Source organism: Thermobia domestica, chromosome 12 (assembly GCF_964235325.1).
Source record: "Thermobia domestica chromosome 12, izTheDome1.hap1.1, whole genome shotgun sequence".
Lineage (NCBI taxonomy): Eukaryota > Metazoa > Arthropoda > Insecta > Zygentoma > Lepismatidae > Thermobia > Thermobia domestica.
In genome coordinates this window covers 76690896-76710852 of record NC_137465.1, presented here as the reverse complement: position 1 = coordinate 76710852, position 19957 = coordinate 76690896, and the positions used below count along the sequence as shown (strand labels likewise).

General features: G+C 36.9%; 1 protein-coding gene across 1 annotated transcript in view; it reads right to left on the bottom strand.

Moving 5' to 3' along the window:
• Positions 1–19957, bottom strand: part of LOC145666519 (ubiquitin-conjugating enzyme E2 Q2) — a 361803-nt gene that overhangs the window by 72509 nt on the left and 269337 nt on the right. The window lies entirely within an intron of this gene.

The window sequence follows — 19957 nt, the reverse complement described above, 5'->3', positions numbered from 1 at the left end:
GTAACTTATAAACACTTACAATATAGATTTAAACAAAAAAGTATAAATACATGTACAAACTATATTGTTATTGACTATTAATAAAATGTCTGAAACTGAGGGAAAATTATGCTACAAAATTATATAACCCTTTTAAAATGAAGGTTTAAAAAAACGCGGATTTTCACTTAGGAACCTCCTGCTTCTTGTAGAATTACTTTGTTTGCAGATAATAATATTCGGAATGAAAGCTTTCGAACGATACCCCAAATATGTGCTTCTCGGATGCAAAACTCGGCCATTTTTCAGGAATTTTCAAGAAAATGGAAACTAGATAAGCCGTTTGGGAACCCCTAGTGGGCTGAAGGTACAGGTATTTTCATAAAAGATACCTCAGAAATTAACACATGCTCTTGCCTCGAGACGTATTTTGAACTATAGGGATGAAAATAAAAAATATTTTCAATACAGTGTGAAACTGATAAAAAAAAATACAGTGGTGACCTATTAGTCCCCCCCTCCAGAAAGCAAAACTGATTGGAATTGAACTAGATTGTTTGATGACCAACAATTAGTGTTTGACCATCACGCATAGTGACGTAATACGCTTAATTTCGTACAGATGCCAACAATTTAACCTGTTAACCTCCCACTAAGCAAAATTGATCGAAGTTAGTTCACTGACTGATCGTAGTTTGACCGCGTTTGATCGCCAACAATACCATTTATTCATCATGTGTAGGACGTAATACCCATAATTTCAGGAAAATTAAGTTTACATGTTCGACCCAATGGAAGCAAAATTGACTGAAATTAGATCTGATCGTTTGATCACTATTAATCGCCAACAATCATCGTTCGATCGTCACGCGTACTGACGTAATATGCATAATTCTGTAGAGTTAACAAGTTAACCTATTAGTCCTATACGTAAGCGTAATCGATTGAATTGAGCCAGATCAGTTTGATCACTACGCATAGTGGCGTAATAAGCATAACAAGTTTACCTCTAAGTCCCCAGGGAATTATAACTGGTCCCCATAGAATTGGGCTATATTGTGTAATTATCATTTGTTCACCAATGTTTGATTGCCACACGTAGTGACACAATACGCATAATTTTGTTTTTAGTGCTAACAACTTAACCTGTTACTATTCCACGGAAGGAAGATTGATCGAAATCGGACCAGATTTTTGATCGCGTTTGTTCGCCACGCGCAGTGACATAATACCTTCTCTATCTGTGTATTCGTCCATCCGGGATTAAAAAAAAAAAGTCTCAAGAACCACTCCACAGATCACCATCAATTTCGGCCAACATAATTTTGTAGGAGACTAACAAGATAACCTGTTCCACCCAATGAAAGTAAAACTCATCGAAACTGTTCTAAATTGCTTGATCGCAATTGATCGCCACCAACCATCGTTTAATTGCCACGCGCACTGACGCAATAGGTATAATTTTGTAGAGGGTTAACAAAATTAACAACGTATTCACTCATATGGAAGGAAAATTGATCTGATCGTTTGATCGTCTTTTGATCATGTTTAATCGTCAACGACGGTCATTTGATCGCCACGTGTCGTGACGTAATACGCTTAATTTTGTAGGGAGGGAGTAAACTTGTCAGCCCTTCATGTAAGTAAAATTGATCGAAATCGTTTGATCATCGATTGATCGCCTACAAACCATCGTTTGATCCACACGTATAGTGACGTAGTGCACAATTTTGTAGGCGGACTGACAAGTTGTTAGCATACCTATGCAAGCAAAATTGATAGGAATTGGGGCAGATCGTTGAATCGTCGTTTAATCACATCTGTCCACCAACAATCAGCGTCTGGTCACTAAATCGCGTTTGTCCACCAACAATCAGAGTCTACTATCCAGTTCATAAAGATAGGCCCCTGACTTCGCGGTGCTGCCGTGACGTCCAGTCAAAACTTATATTTCATTCTCGTGCCTCGTTGGAATTGCTGAAATGTTGTCTTTTCAATACTTAAGACATAAAAATTTTCTTTGTACTATGTAGTGAGAAAAAAATAAAAATTAATGAAAAAGTGCGTATTTTTTCGTACTTTTTTGGTAGATCAATGTTTATAGAGCTATATCTCAGAAAAGAGATCACGTGAAATAATTTCCTGTGTACAATATGTAGATGCATCCATTAACTGTTAGTTGTGAAAAGTTCAACTTTCATCACTTGATATTTTTTGTGTAATTAAAACAAATGTACGACGCTCTGATCTCCTTTACCATGGTACGTAGAGAAACGTACAAAACACTGTTCGAAAATTTGGAAGTCTAGTGTTCCAAATATTTGGAACTATTAACAAAAAAGGGTTTAGTTGGTAGAGTATTTATTTTTTAAAAAAATGTTTACTTCAACATATTCTCTGCGTTAAGCGGTGAGCCATGTTGCAGCCCAATCTTTAAATTCCCCGCGCTTATATGAAGAAACAGCATACAGTAAATGGAAGTGCGGCAACTGTCGTGCAGTGTTGTCGCGTTCAGGAAGCTTGTAGCGCGAAGCCTACTTCATAAGAATGTAATAGGAAAAAGTATTTATTATAACCTTTCACAACATCATAAAAATATTAATGCATGTACACTCATGTCCAAAATTATTGTCGCATGTCTATAAATATGTTATTGTAGGAATATAATTTGATAACGAATTCGCCTGGTATTTGTTATAATGTTAGTATGTGTATAATCGGCAAATGTAGGCTATGTGGCAAATTTCATGTCAGAAGAGCAGTAAATAAGAACAATAAAACGAAACTAAAATTTTCTTATCCATTTAGCAACCTTTTGTTTTACCCATGCTAATTTTTGTATTCTTTTCCTATGAAATTTATTACAAATATACATTTCCCGACTCTACATATAGTATTAGTATTAAAAGTACCCTGCAAAATCATTATCAAATTATATTCTTACAAGAAGACAGTTATAGATATGCGACAATAATTTTGGACATGAGTGTACACATCTCAATGTAATCGAAATAAAACGTTGAAGTAACACATCCAAAAACTCATCTCTTAATCTATTTACTTCATTCACTTTCGTCATGGCTTTGTTGACTCATCGCTTAGAAAGAAATACATCCAGTTTGTTTGTCTTCCAATTAAATGACTTAACTGCTTCCTTAAAACACGAGGAATCGCAAAGTTGAAAGGAGTCCCGTTTCACACAATCGGTCATCGATGGAGATAAATGCTTCTTAGACGCAAACTCTTCAAGGGCAAGGCTTACACGAGACACTTGTAATGAGTTATTCGCCATTACATCTGGTGAAAGACAAGTAACGCCTTTAACAATTCTGCAGGTCAATGGACACTTTTCAAACAGTTTCTTGAACAGAGTGATCAAAAATTCTCTGCCTCCTAAATAACAGTATCTCCAGATATTTTAAACCTTTGTAAGCAGCAGAAGCACCAAAACCATATCAACATTCTGAGCCATCTTCATATTGGACGAATTTGTCAAGTCAATGGTAGTGAGCTTTCTGGCGTTGTTTACTACATTCATGACATTTTTGCGAATGAATCTGGTTGCAACACTGCACAGCAGATTGTACAGTTCCCTATACATGAATGGCAGAAGTGAATCATTAGACTGAAATGTGGCAAGAAAAGGCTAAAACTCAAGTGCAACAACTGACTGAAGAGACTCAAGTTTCGCAACTAGAAGCTGATCCCACAGAAATTCTTGTATTTTTTCAAAGTTCTTAGTTTGAGGAAGCTGTTTTAGACACCACTCACATACTTCCTAAGAGGCGTGATCATTTCAAGCCTCTCTTAAAGACTTTTGAGTTTTCCAGCCACTTGAATGCACAAAACTTTAAAGGAAATCTTAACGAACCAAAAAAAGTGTGTGTAATATGCTCATCTATAAAGTAGTAAAGTGTGTAGTATCATTGAACAAACAAACAAACAAACAAACAAACAAAAAAAAAAAAAAAAACAACTCATGAATAGAGACACGATTTTGTGGTAAATAAGAATTCGTAATTTCGTTATAAAAATACGCGTAAAGCGGGATAAAATCGGTGAATAAAAATTCAATATAAGAACGATATTTACCTTGGCAATTACAATTAGTTACCTTTTATTTCACCTTAATTTCCACTCATCAATCATCATGACATGTGCTCATGAATGACTATGTCAAAAAATATTTGAGTTTTTAAAAAATTACACTAAGCATCCTCATTAAATAAAAAGTTGAAGATTGTAAAGTTATAGGTAACTGGCCCACCATATGAAATACAAGGAACAAAATTTTAAAAGCACTATTTATACCATGAAAAAAAAAAAATCCCTTATGATAATTTCGTGAGATGCAGAAAACTGATGAAACAGTGATGACAATAAAACCGTAATCAAAACGTTTGAATGGAAATACATTTTGATAGATTGTTTGATTAGATTTTAACGTCCTTTGTCAACAACCGCTATATAGGAGGGGACCTACTGTTCAAAGTGGGCTTCGAACCACTACTCAGGTTTGTAACCGAGGCTTAAGCTTCCAGCAAGGTTTGAACCTGCGATCACGCACGCCAAAACGAACTCTAGCCACGTGATCATGAAGCATCTATGAATGCAAATACAAGCCACCTGATTTTCACACATTTTCACGCTGAACAAAATCAGCGCGTACAAAGAAAACACATGTAAGTTTTCACCTCAACGCGTGTACTCACGGTCAAGTATTCTGAAGGGAGAAATAATGGTAATGAATAAATCGTAAAAGCGTCGAAAAATTGTCACTTTTGCGTAAATTTCGTGGAATATCGAGTCTTGTTGCGAATTTCGCTAATTCGACAGAATTTCGCGTTTAATCGCGAGTATTATATGGCCTAACAGTGATTTTTTTCGTTTGTTTGTTTGTTTGTTTAGGTACACAACATTTCCATACAAAACATACATTTCGCGTGTCACCAAAAAATTGTGTCTCTACTCATGAAGTGAGCATCCAATCTTGTTATGAGCAGTTTTGTAGACTCGATGTACAAATATGCAAAGAACATGTTCTCACGTCAAAAATTTCTCGATGGTCTGGGTCATCTGCTTCAATTTTGAGGCATTCCTTCAAATCAAGCAAACATTTACGTTCACATTGGGACCGTCCATTGCAACTTGCGTAATATTTTCAAGTAACAACCCCAGTTTTGAAATGCCCCTGGTGAATCTATCCACCAAGTCATTTGCTGTAGCTCGACAAGGAAATTCTGACGTCAAGTACCTACTTGACACTGTGTTTGATTGGTCATCCCAAAACCTACTAACAAAATCCATCTGACATCTTTGAGCTATATTGTGTTATGAGATGTAAGTTCATGAACAGTTTTTTGAGACGTTCTTCCAAAATACGAAGGTAAGACTGCAGATGGTACACGCACAGTTTGTTGTACAAATGGACTGAAGCACAAGAAGATGATGTAGAGGTAGTTTGCTTCACTGGTGGAACTGACAAACAAGGAGTTTGTTGCACTGATTCACTAGTATTTTGCTGCACTGGCGGTACTGGAGCAATACTACTGAAGTTCAGCTGAAACTCTACCACTAATGAGAGCACCAATGAGTTCTGAGTGTCGTTTTCGTTTCCGAACCGCTGCATGCTACATCAAATGTAGTCTTTCACATATTAGAAAAAGCTATGAATTTGTCACCCTCCACTAGTAGCAGCCAAAATTTCCAGTCTTTTCCGTCTTCACTTAACCCTTTTAAATTTTATGGGAACTATAGTTCCCATGGAGCAGTGTCTTGTTTTTGCGCTTAAAAATGAACCAATAAAGCTTTTAACCTCGGGTATTTTGTGTTTTCTCAAGCATAGAAGCATTGTAGAACATGCATCTCGGGGTCATGACATCATAACTGAATGACGTCATAAGGGGAGAAATATATTTTTTGTTACACGTAAGACCATTATTTTTGGCGGGCTTACTTTTGCAGCTAGAAGATTGAAATTTTGTACAAACATTCAGTGTATACCCTAATATTTACCATATTTTTTTTTTCAGCTCTGTACCTTAACAAGGGCGGAGTCCAGAGGGGCGAAAAGGGGGAATGCAATTTTTTTCAGGGAAATTTGCCTTTCCCCTCAAATTTCCCGCCTCTTGTACATGATGGGGAAATTTTAAAAAAAATACGATGTGAGAGTGTGTTCCACTCTGAAGAGAACGAGCTATGAACCATGGTCCTAAGTTAATCAGGGACGTCTCAGGAAATTTTTACCTGAGACCCCTGTATAAGCAGACGTGCAATATTCTGGGAATATGCGTAGGACATCGGTAAATATTTTTTCCCGCCCTTATTTCTCAAGATAGAAGCCTGGAATTTTGTACACGCAGTCAGCATACCAGTAGATATTTACTGATTTTTTTATTTATTTATTTATTTATTTATTGAACAAATTCCCAGATACAGCATAACTTTGCCATTTTACACAGGGACATTCTAACAAAAGAAAGAAAAAAAAACAAGATAACAATAACAACAACATAGAAAGAAGAGTGTAAGAGTAAAACTATTCCGTCAAAGCTCGTTTAATTGCTCTTTCAAACACTGGGTAGCTCGAAAATATGTCCACATCAGTTGTTACTTGATTATAACAGTTTGGTATTCTATAAAAAAGAGACCTCTGTATAACAGCCAACCTAGGACGGGCAAGATGGAATAGGTGGGTATTCCGGGTGATGCGGGAAGGGACACGTAAGGATAGTTCCTGAAGTAATATTTCCGATCTTAAGTTTCCATTAACTATTTTATGTAGATATTTCAGGTCAGAGATAGTTCTGCGTACTTCAGGAGTCTGAATATTAAGATGTCGCAAGAGTTCCTTCTTAGATAATATTCGAAGTGCAGGAACACGAAAACGGACTATAGCGATGAAGAAATTGAGAACAGAATCAAGTCTGGAGAGATGTGTAGGTGCTGCCATGGCCCATATGGGAGAGCAGTATTCGATCTTGGGCGCTATTAATGTCTTATAAAAAGTTGCTAGTGAAGAAACAGTGCGTAGTTCGGTGAATCGATAAAGAAGTCCCAACATGCGCATTGAATTCTTTAGTATTGAGGAGATGTGGTCAGAGAATGTGAGTTTTGAATCAAAGATGACACCAAGATCATTATGACTAGCAGAATGTGTGATAGGGGAATCGTTGATATGGTATGTGGAGGGAACAGGAGACTTTTTCAAAGTAATAGTAATACTGTCACACTTCTTACTGTTGAGTTTCAAGTGCCACATTTCACACCAGCCTGTAAGGTAATTTATGTCTTCCTGTAGAGCAGTTGTGTCATGGAGACACGATATTTCTCTGTATAACTTACAATCGTCAGCAAAAAGCAGAAGGCCACTAGGTTGAGCTGATAAGTGCGTGTAGAGATCATCCATATACAGGACAAACAGCAGAGGGCCAAGTACACTCCCCTGAGGCACCCCTGAGATCACGGGTTGGGGGTTAGAAGTCGCCCCTGAAAGAACAACTCTCTGTTTACGGTCCTTCAAGTAGCTTGTGATTAGAGAGAGAAATTTGCCATGTACATTAAATCTATTGGAGAGTTTATGAAGAAGATGAATGTGACTGACAGAATCAAAGGCAGTCTGCTGTATGCGTTAACACAGGGGCGGCTCCATAGGGAGAAAACGGGGAAAGGGATTTTTCTTCTAAAAAATTCCCTTTTTTCCGGATTTACTCCCTTTATATATACGATAGAGAGATGTGAGTAGTATCGTCTGAAAGGTTGTTCGATTCTGAAAAGAACAAGCTATGAATCATGATCCTAGGTTAATTAGGAACGTCTCAGAAAATTTTTATATTTCATCCGGGTCATTTAAGGTAAAATGGTCCATTGTGGGGAAATTAAAAAAAAATCCCTCCCTTACTTTTCAAGATAGGAGCCTGGAATTTTGTACACGCAGTGAGCATACTCATTGCTATTTTCTGATGTTTACGTTAACAGGGGCGGCTCCAGAGGGCCCCAAAATTTTAAAAGAGGGATTTGTTAAAGAAAAAAAGGGATTTCTGCAATTTTTTTCCCTCAGGTGCATCATAGGGACATTTGAATAGTACTTTTGGAAAGGCAGATCTATTCTCAAGAGAACGAGCTATGAGCCATGGTCCTAGGTTAATTAGGGACGTCTCAGGAAATTTTTCTATTTAATCCGGGTCATTTAAGGTGAAATGGGGCATTGTGGGGATTTTCTTTTTTTTAAAATTCCCTCCCTTACTTTTCAAGATAGGAGCCTGGACTTTTGTACATGGACTCAGTATACCAGTTGCTATTTCCTGAATTTTTTCTGTTTACGTTAACACAGGGGCGGTTCCAGAGGGCCCCAACATTTAAAATGAGGAATTTCTTAAAGAAAAACTGAGAGATTTCTGCTATTTTTTCCCTCAGGTGCATCATAGGGACATTTGAATAGTACTTTTGAAAAGGCAGATCTATTCTTAAGAGAACGAGCTATAAACCATTATCCTAGGGTAAAGAGGGACGTGTCAAGAAATTTTAAAGTTACATTTTGTGTTTTTAGGCCTATTTTGGGCGCATTTTTGATGCTTTCCCACAGAGGTAAAAAAATTTCTCTCCCTTACTATTCAACCTATGAGAACAAAATTCGGTACAATAGTTTAGTACACTAAGCAGTATTTATTTATTTATTTATTTATTTATTTTTTTTTTTTTTTGTAATTGAGTCTTGTGCGTGGACCCATGTGGTGCCCAGAGGGCCCCAAACATTTTTTTTTTTAAAAAAATTCCCAAAATCCCGATTTTCCCTCAAATATTTCCCCTTCGGTACACCACAGGGACATGTAAGTGGTACTGTTTGAAAGGCTGTTTCATTCTGAAAAAAACGAGCTATGAACCATGACCCTAGGGTAAATAGGGATGATACTGTCGCTGCTTATCTGAGACTCAAGAAAAGCGCCAAAAAAGGCCAGAATTTAAAAGGCTTAACCAGTGTTCTTGGAACGAACACTCACCAGGCCTAGTTTATGACGATAATGTTACCACACCTGAAAAAATAGAAGTCTGTGGTTAAAATATACAGAGTATCTACTAAATGTTTATTCCAATAGTCTAATAGGCATCGTGTCGGCACTAAATTTTAAAATGCCTCAATCCATGCCTTTAAATTTTACCATTTATTTTTAATTGTTCAGACTGCACACTTAAAAAGTAAATACAAATAATTTAAAAATAATATTTTAAAAATAACTTCTAAAAATTCCAGGTTCTTCTTTCTATTACAGGCTATTTTCAGGTTCCTACAGTAGAAAAGTACATTCCAGCCTAATTCCAGGTCAGTATACATTCCATTATTAACACAAAGAAAAGAAGAAAAAGAAAGAAAAGAACACCTCAGTATCTTAGCTACATCATCACTGCAGCTGTATATCAGCACGTACTGTAGTTGCATATCATCACTGGGATATAAAATACAAATTTTTGACCTACCATGCCATTTGCTGGCTTCTATTGACATTCTTGACCTAGTGCTCGATTTCTTTACTTTTTTTTCTTTTACTTTACTTTCTTGACCTGTAGACACCCTGTTTTTAACTCTATGTAAGTTTACAGGTTAACTTGTTAACCCCTATAAAATTATGCTTATTACGTCACTATGTGTGGTGATCAAATGATGATTGTTGGCAAAGGTGATCAAAGGACGATCAAAAAATCTAGTTCAATTCCGATCAATTACACTTATATGAAAGGTTAATAGGGTAACTTGTTAAATTTTTACAAAATATTCATATTACGTCACTATTCGCGGCGACGCAACGCCGACTGTTGGCGATGAAACAAACCAATCAACGATCAAATGATCTGGCTCAATACCGACCAATTTTGCTTTTAAGTGGTGAACAGGCTAACCTATTAACTCCCCTGTAAAATATAATTTCGTGCGTGGTGTGGTGTGGCGATCAAACGATGGTCATCGTCGATCAATTACGATATAACAACGATGAAACAATCTGGCCCAATTTCAGTTAATTTTGCTCCCACGAGGAGAAGCAGGTTTACTTCTTAACTTTCTACAAGTTTTACTTATTACGTAACTACGTAACTAGGTGTAGCGATCAAACGATCTCGCCTAATTTCGATCGTTTGCTTCCATGGCGGAACATGCAGATTAATTTGTTAACCCCTACAAAATTAAGCGTACTATGTCACTATGAGTGGCGATCAAACGCAATCAAACAACGATCAAACGATCTGGCCCAGTTCCGATCAATTTTGATTCCATGAGGGCTTACAGGTTAACTTGTTAACCTCTACAAAATTATGCTTATTACGTCACCACGCGTGGCGACCTAACGTTGACTATTGGCAATCAAACGGTCAGGCTCAATTACGCTAATAGGTTATTCTGTTAACTCTCTATAAGTTATGCGTATTACGTCACTATGTGTGGCGACACAACGCTGACTGTTAACAATTAAACGTGATCAACCAACAGTCAAACGATCTGGCACAATTCCGATCAATTACGCTCACGGAAGGCTAATACATTAACTTCTTAAATCTCTACAAATTATGCGTATTACTTCATTATCCGTGGCGATCCGACAGTCATGTTGGCGATCAAACGACAATCATCGTTTTAGCTCTATTCCGATTCATTTTGCTTTCAATGGATGAACAGGTTACTTGTTAGCCCCTACAAAATATGCATATTACTTCATTACACATGGAGTGGCGATCAAACGATCTGGCACAATTTCGAACAATTTTGCTTACATGGGGCCGAACAGGTTAACACTTATTAACTTTCAACAAATTATGCGTATTATGTGACCAAGTCTGGCCTGATTTCGATCAATTCTGCTTTCGTAGAGGGGGAGGGGAGTTAATAGGTTAACTTAATACTTTCTTCTACAAAGATGTGTAGGGGGAGGGGAGTTAATAGGTTAACTTAATACTTTCTTCTACAAAGATGTGTGTATTACGTCACTACTCGTGGCGATCAAACTCTGTTGACGACCAAATGCGATCCAATGACGATCAGACTATTAGGCCCAATTCCAATCAATTTTGTTGTTACTTGTTAGCCTCCCTAAATATATTCTTATTACGTCACTATCTAGGATGATCATACGCGCTCAAACAACGATCAAATGATCTGATCCAATTTCTATCAATTTTTGTTTTCATGGAGGGGTGAACACGCTAATCTGTTAAATTCCCCTACAAAATTATGCGTATTACGTCACTACGCGTGGCGATCAGACGATAGTTACCGAGGATCAAACGTGATCAAACAGCAATCAAATGTCCCTGATCAATTACGAGCAATTTTGATTCGATGAGGGCTTACAGGTTTACTTATCTTCTCTACAAATTTCTACTCATTACGTTCCTATGTGTGATGATTAAACTATGATTGTATGCGATCAAACGATCTAGCTCGATTCCAGTCAATTACGCTTACATGAAGGGCTAATAGGTTAACTTGTTAACAATCCGCCAATTTTGCGTATTACGGGGCAACTTAACTCTAACTGTTGTCGATCAAACGACAAGCAAACGACTTGGCCCAATTTCGATAAATTTTGTTTCCATGCGAGGGGACTGGTTGTTAGGACTCCTACAAAAATATGCGTATTACTTCACTACATGTGGGGATCAAACGATCTGGTCCAATTCCGATCAATTTAGCTTCCGTGGAGGACTAACGGGTTACCGGCAAAAATGCCCTATAGAAGGCTCCTGCTCGTACCTTAATTGCCAGGCTTTTGAATGATGCCAGACACCTGTCTCACGATCTGTAAATAGGGAAAAATTTTCCTACACTGTTCAACAATTTCGGAGGCCATAACAGGGTTCAGGATCAAGCACTTAAATCAAATGCACCCAAAAGGTTTTCATTAGAATATTAAATTCCTTTGAGTAAGGTATTAACATTGGGTGTGTTATATTAAGTTTTTTGCACCCGCAAAAGCAGAATTCATTTGACATTCGAATTTGAAGAAACTTTGAAATTTTCTGATTATTTTCATAGAGAAGCTGGGAACTTTTCCTCCTTTCCGTCTCCCAATGAAAAAAATAACGGTAGACATCATATATACAGAAGGACACTCTATTACTAATTAATTAAAACAAACTTGTTTCAAATTATATTTGTTATGGTTTGACTGTATGATCCGTGAACTCAATTTTTTACTTGTGTGCGCATGAAATAAAAATTTCCCATTTTACTAAAAAGGTACTGAAGTAGTTATTATACACCCAATTAAAATATCTCCATTTGTTGTATCAATGCTATATGCAAGGTTGAAAACAAACCAACAGAAATTTAATAGGAGCTCCTTCGTAGTTAAGTAATCAACGTACGCGCCTTTGGCATGGGAGACCCGAGTTCGATTCCCGGTGGGAACTCATGTGGTTTGGATTCCACATTAATCAGTAGGACCACGTCTCTTATAGCCTCGCTGCTGAACGGGACATTAAACTCAAAATCAACTTAACTCCAGAAGTTCAATAGGAAAGCACTGACATTTTGTCCACATAAGTCGCAGTTCAAATTCACCTCAAACTAACTCTACGTGAAATAAAATGTTACATTGTTTTTTAAATTTATACTGTATACGTTCGGCTTCACAGTTAGAAATGAAACAATATGACTCGTCCGTATTACATAACACAGTAAAATTGCATACGAAGAAAAAATGTATTTTAAATTAATCACAGTCTCCCATAGCCTTGATTCATAATCTGGGACGTTAAGGTGATCTGTTATCCCTAGCAACCATGAAAGTTAACCCTTAAGCATAGCAAAAAGTTTTTCACTATTTTCTTCTTTATTATTAAAGTTACAAACTCAAAATTTGAACAAACCTAGAGGAGACACATATCTATGCCTTGCCTGTTTTAGATTTTGAAAAAACTGAGTAAGGAAACTTCTATCTTTAACTATGAAAATATGGCAACAGTAAGACCTGAACTACCTGTGACGGTATAGTTTTTCCTTTCCACCCGACTCGAGCGGCAAGCTTAGTTCTCTGCCTCGCTCAAGTTGTTCCAATCAGGTGACTCATAAACAGCGGTACAACCAAAACCTTCCTTTCTCACCTCTCTGCCTTTCTTTTTTTCTTTTTTTTTCCATTCTGCGAATTCCTGGAAGGGTAGTTGCCACTTGTCAGCTTACCATTTCCGCAATGGGAAAGATTACAGAAAAAATATTGCTGGAATCAATCTAGGACAAAATTACCCTTTGAAAGCGAGGTCAAAACCCTCTCTTCAGAAATAATTGAAAGATATTTACATGAATAATTTTTGAGGAAATTATGATCAAGTGAAATGGCATGTGGACAAAATTCCTGGGGCCTGCTTTTTTAAAAATCACTTTCGTTCTTTGTTGCCTGTCCACATGGCCACTTCTATACTATCTAGACCTAGAGCTTTTTTTTAAAAAAATTTTTCATGCACATATGTCCGGTGACAATACAATATTTTATAAATTACCGTATACTCATGTGTAATGTCTGCATCTCCCTTTTCCTGGCAGTGCAGAAGGAAAAAATATATAGATCCATGTAATGTTCACACTAGCATTTCCTAATTTTAGATTTTCTTCTAATAAATAAATTTCGCAAGGCGCCTGAACGCCGTGGGATTGTATCATGTGCATAAGTACACCTTCGATCAAATTCGTGTGAAATATCTTGTGCAAACTTTCATCGTGAGTTCGAACAGAAAAGAACCAAGTTTGATAAAGCTGGGTAACGGCTCACGCAACATTTTATGTTCTTGTAACTAAATGATGTTGGCTTATTTAAAAATTGAGCATGATTTAGTAGTAAATTTATTTTGCATTATACAAATTTGTTTAAATTATGTAATACCTGTGAAAACCTTGTTGATCAGGCCCGCAACCAGCCACTAAAGTTTGGGGTTCATAAATACTCGTATGCTAGGGGGCAATCGTAACAATTCTAGGTCTCTGTATCAATGTCATATGAACGCATTGTGATTTGAGGGGCTAAAAAATTTAGGAAGGGACCAGGCTCCCTAACCCCCGCCGTAGTTCCGGGCCTGTTGACGACTATGTAAGTACATTCCTCAATACTTTATTTCGCAAAATAAACACCACTACTTTATTTCGCAAAAAAATATTCTTCACTACGTTATATAAAAATTGGATAACTGGACGGGTCAGTGTGCGAATTGGATAATTTTCCCAGGGCGGATGAATTTCACTCATACACGCATCCGGGCATCACACACGTAAGAGAGGGGAAAAGTTATCCCTGTCTGGGATGAACATTTTCTTTTGCAGGGGGATAAAGATTTCTCAGAGGAGAAATCCCTGGCATTACAATAGGACGGGCTGACACGACATATTTTCGACTCGAGACGACAATTAAGTCTCGATCAGGGACGAATCCAGGACGGATTCCTACGGGATGGGGTAGCGGTGAGTTGTAACACTGCTACTTAGGGTTACTTTAGTCTTATTATGTACAGATTTTAACTTTTCCAGCACTGGTGCTTGTGCCATTGGAGGTGGCGAGCGACTCTTCCGTCAGGATCCGCCTACAAGTCTCTATTCCATCCCTACAGGATAAAATAAGATACGCAAGAATGTTTTCCACTTATGGTTGAAGGCATACGCGTAGCCAGAAATATTCGTTGGTCGGGTTTAAATATAGAACCCTAATAATAATAATAATAATAATAATAATAATAATAATAATAATAATAATAATAATAATATCCCCTTCGTATTGTGTTTTGTAGAACAGATGTAGACTTCTTTCTCTGACACTGTCCGTCTCCATATAAATATGCCCCCCCCCCCCACATCTTTAGATTCCAAATCTGTCTCGGTGGTCCGTCTCTCTGTTTATTGTTAATTTCACTGGAATGCATTTCTTTATAGTCTTCCATCTTTGCATAAAATTAACAGTCCTCACCTAAAAGATGTGTGGTGTATATTGTGCGACGCAATACTTCCCTCTGGGAAATCATGGAAATGTACGTAATGCAATCGGGGCTCTCACCTGAGTCTCCCGTTTAATTAGTAAGAACGGTGGGAATCTTATTTTGTGTGGTGTTCAAAAAACAAGGGGGGAGGAGCATTTAGAATAGTGATACATATTTTTACACAAACGCAAAGGAACCAATATATTTTGTTACGCCCAGGCAAGCACGTACCCAGGATTGCGTGAAGGGGGGGCGGGGGGCGGTCCGTGACATGAAATACTGTAATCATCACACCAGGGGATCGATCATTCTAAACAATTTTACTGGAACATATATTGGTTCGTTTAGCCAGGTTTTCGTAACGGGGGGGGGGGGGGGGGTGACATGAAATTCTGAAGGCCCAGGAGTTCGATCAATCTAAACTATTTTATATATTGGTTATTTTATATACTATCAACATATATTGGTTTGTGAAGATATGTTGGTAAGTATTTTAATGAACTATGAAGAAATCTCGAGTAAAAAAAAAGTATTGAAAAAGATTATGCAATATTTACATCCTTCCTCTGTTTATTCAAATATAACAATTTTCCTTTCATTATGACCTCAACTATTATAAAATACATATTCACTGTTAGAAAAAGTACATACTCAATAATGTCTTGTAAAATATTCTGCAATATCTGTGTTTCTTTTTCTGTTGAATCAAATGTTAACAGAACTTTCTTTCCACATATATTTTTGTTTTTATTATTCTGTCAACTACTGTCTGTTTCAAATGACAGATTAAAGGAGCAGTAGAAAATTGTTTTGAAATAACTTGTTTGATATTGTAAGGATGCGATGACGATAAATTATGATAAAAAATGTCCACGCTGTTGCACAACGGCACTATGCTTTCGGAAGCTTGAAATCTCCCTGACTAGTAGTAGAAATTCTGAGAATTCCGCAACTTTTCTAGAAATTTCAAATTCCCTGACTCTTCCAGGATATATCGCTCAGCTCGCAACCATGTATTGCAAGTAATACAAATTTCCTCATAAGAAAGAGTAACGAAAAGCTTCCTGTAGTTTATTTTTAACGCTGATTCTTCTTTTTCTCATTTCATTTTGTTTCATCCTTCCTAATTTTTTTTCCATTTCTGATCTCGAAGGGGGGGGGGGGTGTCCGGACCCACCGGACCCCTTCCCCTTGGCTATGTGCCTGGTCCAGGGATGTGTGTAAAGAGATTTTGGTTAGTGTTGGTGTTGGTTGGTGTGTTTATGGGGTTGGGAAAGATTTTAAACAAAGAAACTTCATTTCCCACCCTTCTCTGGACTACAGGGGTGCTTACAGTCAGGTTTTGGGGCACAGGTTGCGCCTATGATTTTTTTTTTAGAGGAGGAGCATAATTTATCATTGAAAGTGGAACAATCGAATTTTAGTTATACCACAATGACGCTTTTATGATCAGTGGCGTACTTAGGAATCTGTTTTGGGGAGGGGTACGCACAATACGAGAATAAGCACTTATATTTTTCCTTTTGGGTGCCGACAAATTTTAATGAAGTTGTGAAGATAGCCACCGACTGATGAACACTAAGTATGAAGGAGAACTTAGCATGAATAACATTTTTAAATAAGTAATGTCATAATAAAGAATGGTAAATTTGGGGGGGGGGGGGCAGTAAATGGGAAGAATAGTAACCTCGAAGGGAAAATGGGGACCTCTGCCTGGGTGTGTATATTCTCTACCCATTTACATTTTGTAAACATTGTGATGTATCGTCGTACGTATATGTAAGTCCCTTCTCCACACAGGAAGATTGTTGTTGATCCAGGATGAAAGCTAAAATCTTCTAATTTCAATAGTATATGAAAGGAGGGATTACAACCTGCACCAACGCCTCTTGAAGTACGCCACTGTTTGAAGGTATTTCTTTACTAATATACATACTTTTCAAGAACTTCAGTTTGATGTGTTAGGTCCTATATATCGTTTCTAGCTATTTAGCATTTTTGGAAAATATTTTTTTCTGCATTTATATGCTTATCTATCTATATCTATCTATCTATATTACACGTCTATCTGTCTACCTATCTATCAACCGTTCGATTTATCATCTTTCCTTCAACATTCAAATATTGTATAGAAATAAAGCTACATAGAAACGCAAGAAATAACCACGGAAATATGAAACACAATAGCACTTCTTTCTTCTCTTTTCTTATGTTTCTGAAGCCGAAAGTCCGTGCGATATTTTTCCTTGGTCGGCAGGAATATCTTGCTTTCCGTTGTCTTTTCACGGCACAGATAACTGTACTGCTATCCCTCCTGCTGTCACTCACAAAGTGATTATCCGTCGATATTCACATTTCAAGCAACCACGATTAGAAGGACAGGCAGAAAGACGACCGCTAGACGCGGACAGACAGGTTCACACAGGAGTCAATAGGCATTTCAATAAAAGCAGGAACCAGCTCAAAATTTGAGTGGGAGGGTTACAGTTGCGTTGCCAAGTTTTTAAAGTCAAACGTGGAAGCTTTTTTACTGTTTTTTTTTTTTTTTTTTTCAAAATCTAAAACAGGCAAGGCATAGATATATCTTTCCTCTACTTTTGTTCAAATTTTGACGGTTGTAACTTTAATAATAAAGAAAATAGTAAAAAAAAAAAAAACTTTGCTATGCTTTTTAAATGGGCTACCTTTCAAGGTTGCTAGGGGTACAAAATCACCTTAAACTACATTTTTCTTTCCACTTCGGAACCTGTAGTCTGGATTTTATGGATAACTTAACTAATGCTGCCAGCTTTAAATGAAATAATTGTTAGCTTATAATATCTATAGATATCTTACAGGAAAGAATACTGTAGAAGTTGTATATTATTATTATTATTATTATTATTATTATTACATTTCGCAGGTAAGAGATGAACAGGGAATTCAGTCAATTTTACTCCTTAATCCACTCGTTGACAACTGTCAGGTCTGAAGATCACCCTTTAGGAGTGAAGCATTATTTTGTTTTCTCCATCATTATGTCCTCTTTAGAAATGTATTAGAAGCACTGTGCATTTTCTAATGTCGATGATCATCCAAGTCAGTTGTATAGTGCTATATGTTCTTAGATGAAAACCATGTTTCACCTATTCCCTAGATTTGAATTTTTTCACGCCACACATCAATACGACTGCCCCGTAATACAAAATAACGAATTTTTAAAAAATCACAAAATATGATCAACGAAAGTGTCCTCGACTTCTTACTCCACGTAATACGATTCCTTTCAAACAGTCTAACGGTAATCGCATCATCCTGCCTTGTGCCAATTTAAGACTGCGAGAGACAGAGTGAAGATATGCTCCGTGCTTGTGGTGATTTTGTAGTATTACGAAAATGGAAGATTTTGGGAGGGCAGCATGTGTGCATCAAATTTTGTTCAAACTGAGCATGGCACTTACAGGAACTTTGAAAATGTTGCAGGAAATGTATGGGGAAGAATGTGTGAACTGAACCCAGAGTTACGAGTGGTTTCAGCATTTCAAAGCACGAAGAACACGCATCGAAGACAAGGCCAAACCTGCACGCCCATCACTATTATGGAACATCGTTCACGTTCACAAAGTAGGAATCAGTAAATCGTTCTGTTACGTTAAAGAACGTAAGAAGCTGTGAGGATGAAACAAAGCCACAATTATCCTCATGGATGGGAATACATCAGCGCAGAACCAAACAACCACATATTAATCGCTCAAATGTTAAAGTAATGTTTACTGTTTCCTTTGTGGTGGTGTTCATTGAGGGTTCCCACTCAAACTTAATAATCAAACTCACGGCTTTCACTGCCCAAAATATATAAATTTCACGGTCCGAAAGTTCATACTAGGATCGAGGAACTCGTGGCCGGAACGTCTTCCGTCGGCCGAGATTCAACTTCATTTCGCAAGTCCTTGTCAGTACGTTCATAACGTGCTTATTTAATTACACAGTTTGTGAGGACGATAGGGAAGTGAGACACGAACCTGAGAAAAGACAGAAAAAAAAAAAAATTGGGAACAATTAGATAACAAAATCAAAATTTACGATGTAAACTATGATTTTCGAGAAATTAAACGGAAAGTTATTTTTATTGCGTGTCGAAAAGGACGTTATTCAATGCGAATCAATCCATTACGCTGAGATAATGGTACACACTTATTTCTTACAACTAAAATTCGGTGTTACGGTTTCGACAACTTAATGTTATCTTCATCAGATATTAACTGCTGTCTTCATCAGGGCAGTTAGTGTCTGATGAAATTAACGTTAAGTTGTCGAAACTGTTTAACAGTGTATTTTAGTTTTAATAAGTGTATATTCTCTCGTCAGAAAGTTCTAGTTATTCTTATACTAAGTTTCAGGCATTTCAGCTAGTCTCTCTCTGTTGCTCTCTGTATAAGAGTATATATTATAGACAGAGAGAGTTGTAATTGTGTAAAAGCAGTTTATTTGTTCTCAATTACTATGTTGCATATCTGCGATGTGTGTTCTGATGTTCTTACAAGTGTAGCAACATACTGCTTGTCAATTAATGCTATTATGTATTTAGAAGTCCATCCTTGTGTTTCGTGCAAAATCTTTGAAAAGGAAGGTGATGCGGATGTAAAATGAAGGGAATTGAAATATAAATCTTGAGAAACATCACAATTTAAAATTTGTTGAAATGTTTGGTTGCATTAGAAAAATATTCTTTGACAAAACGTTCTTTCGGGTTGTAGTATAATCACAAACAGAGGAAGAGAATTTTTTCTTGAAATTCTTGTATTTGTTATCACGGCAAATCCCAGATAGAGAAAGCGGATAAAATGACTCCCACCACTTTTAATTTAGAAATATATATATAGTCCCCAAATATGAATGTAAAATAAGAATTAAGTTGTTTCAATTATGTAATACAAAATTTAGGTTACAATTATGCAATATAAATTTGAAAGAAATCTGTTCTTGGAAACTGTGGGCGTAAAGAACTTAGTTCGTATCTCGTAAGGACTTGTTAAAACAAATATGTTTAAAA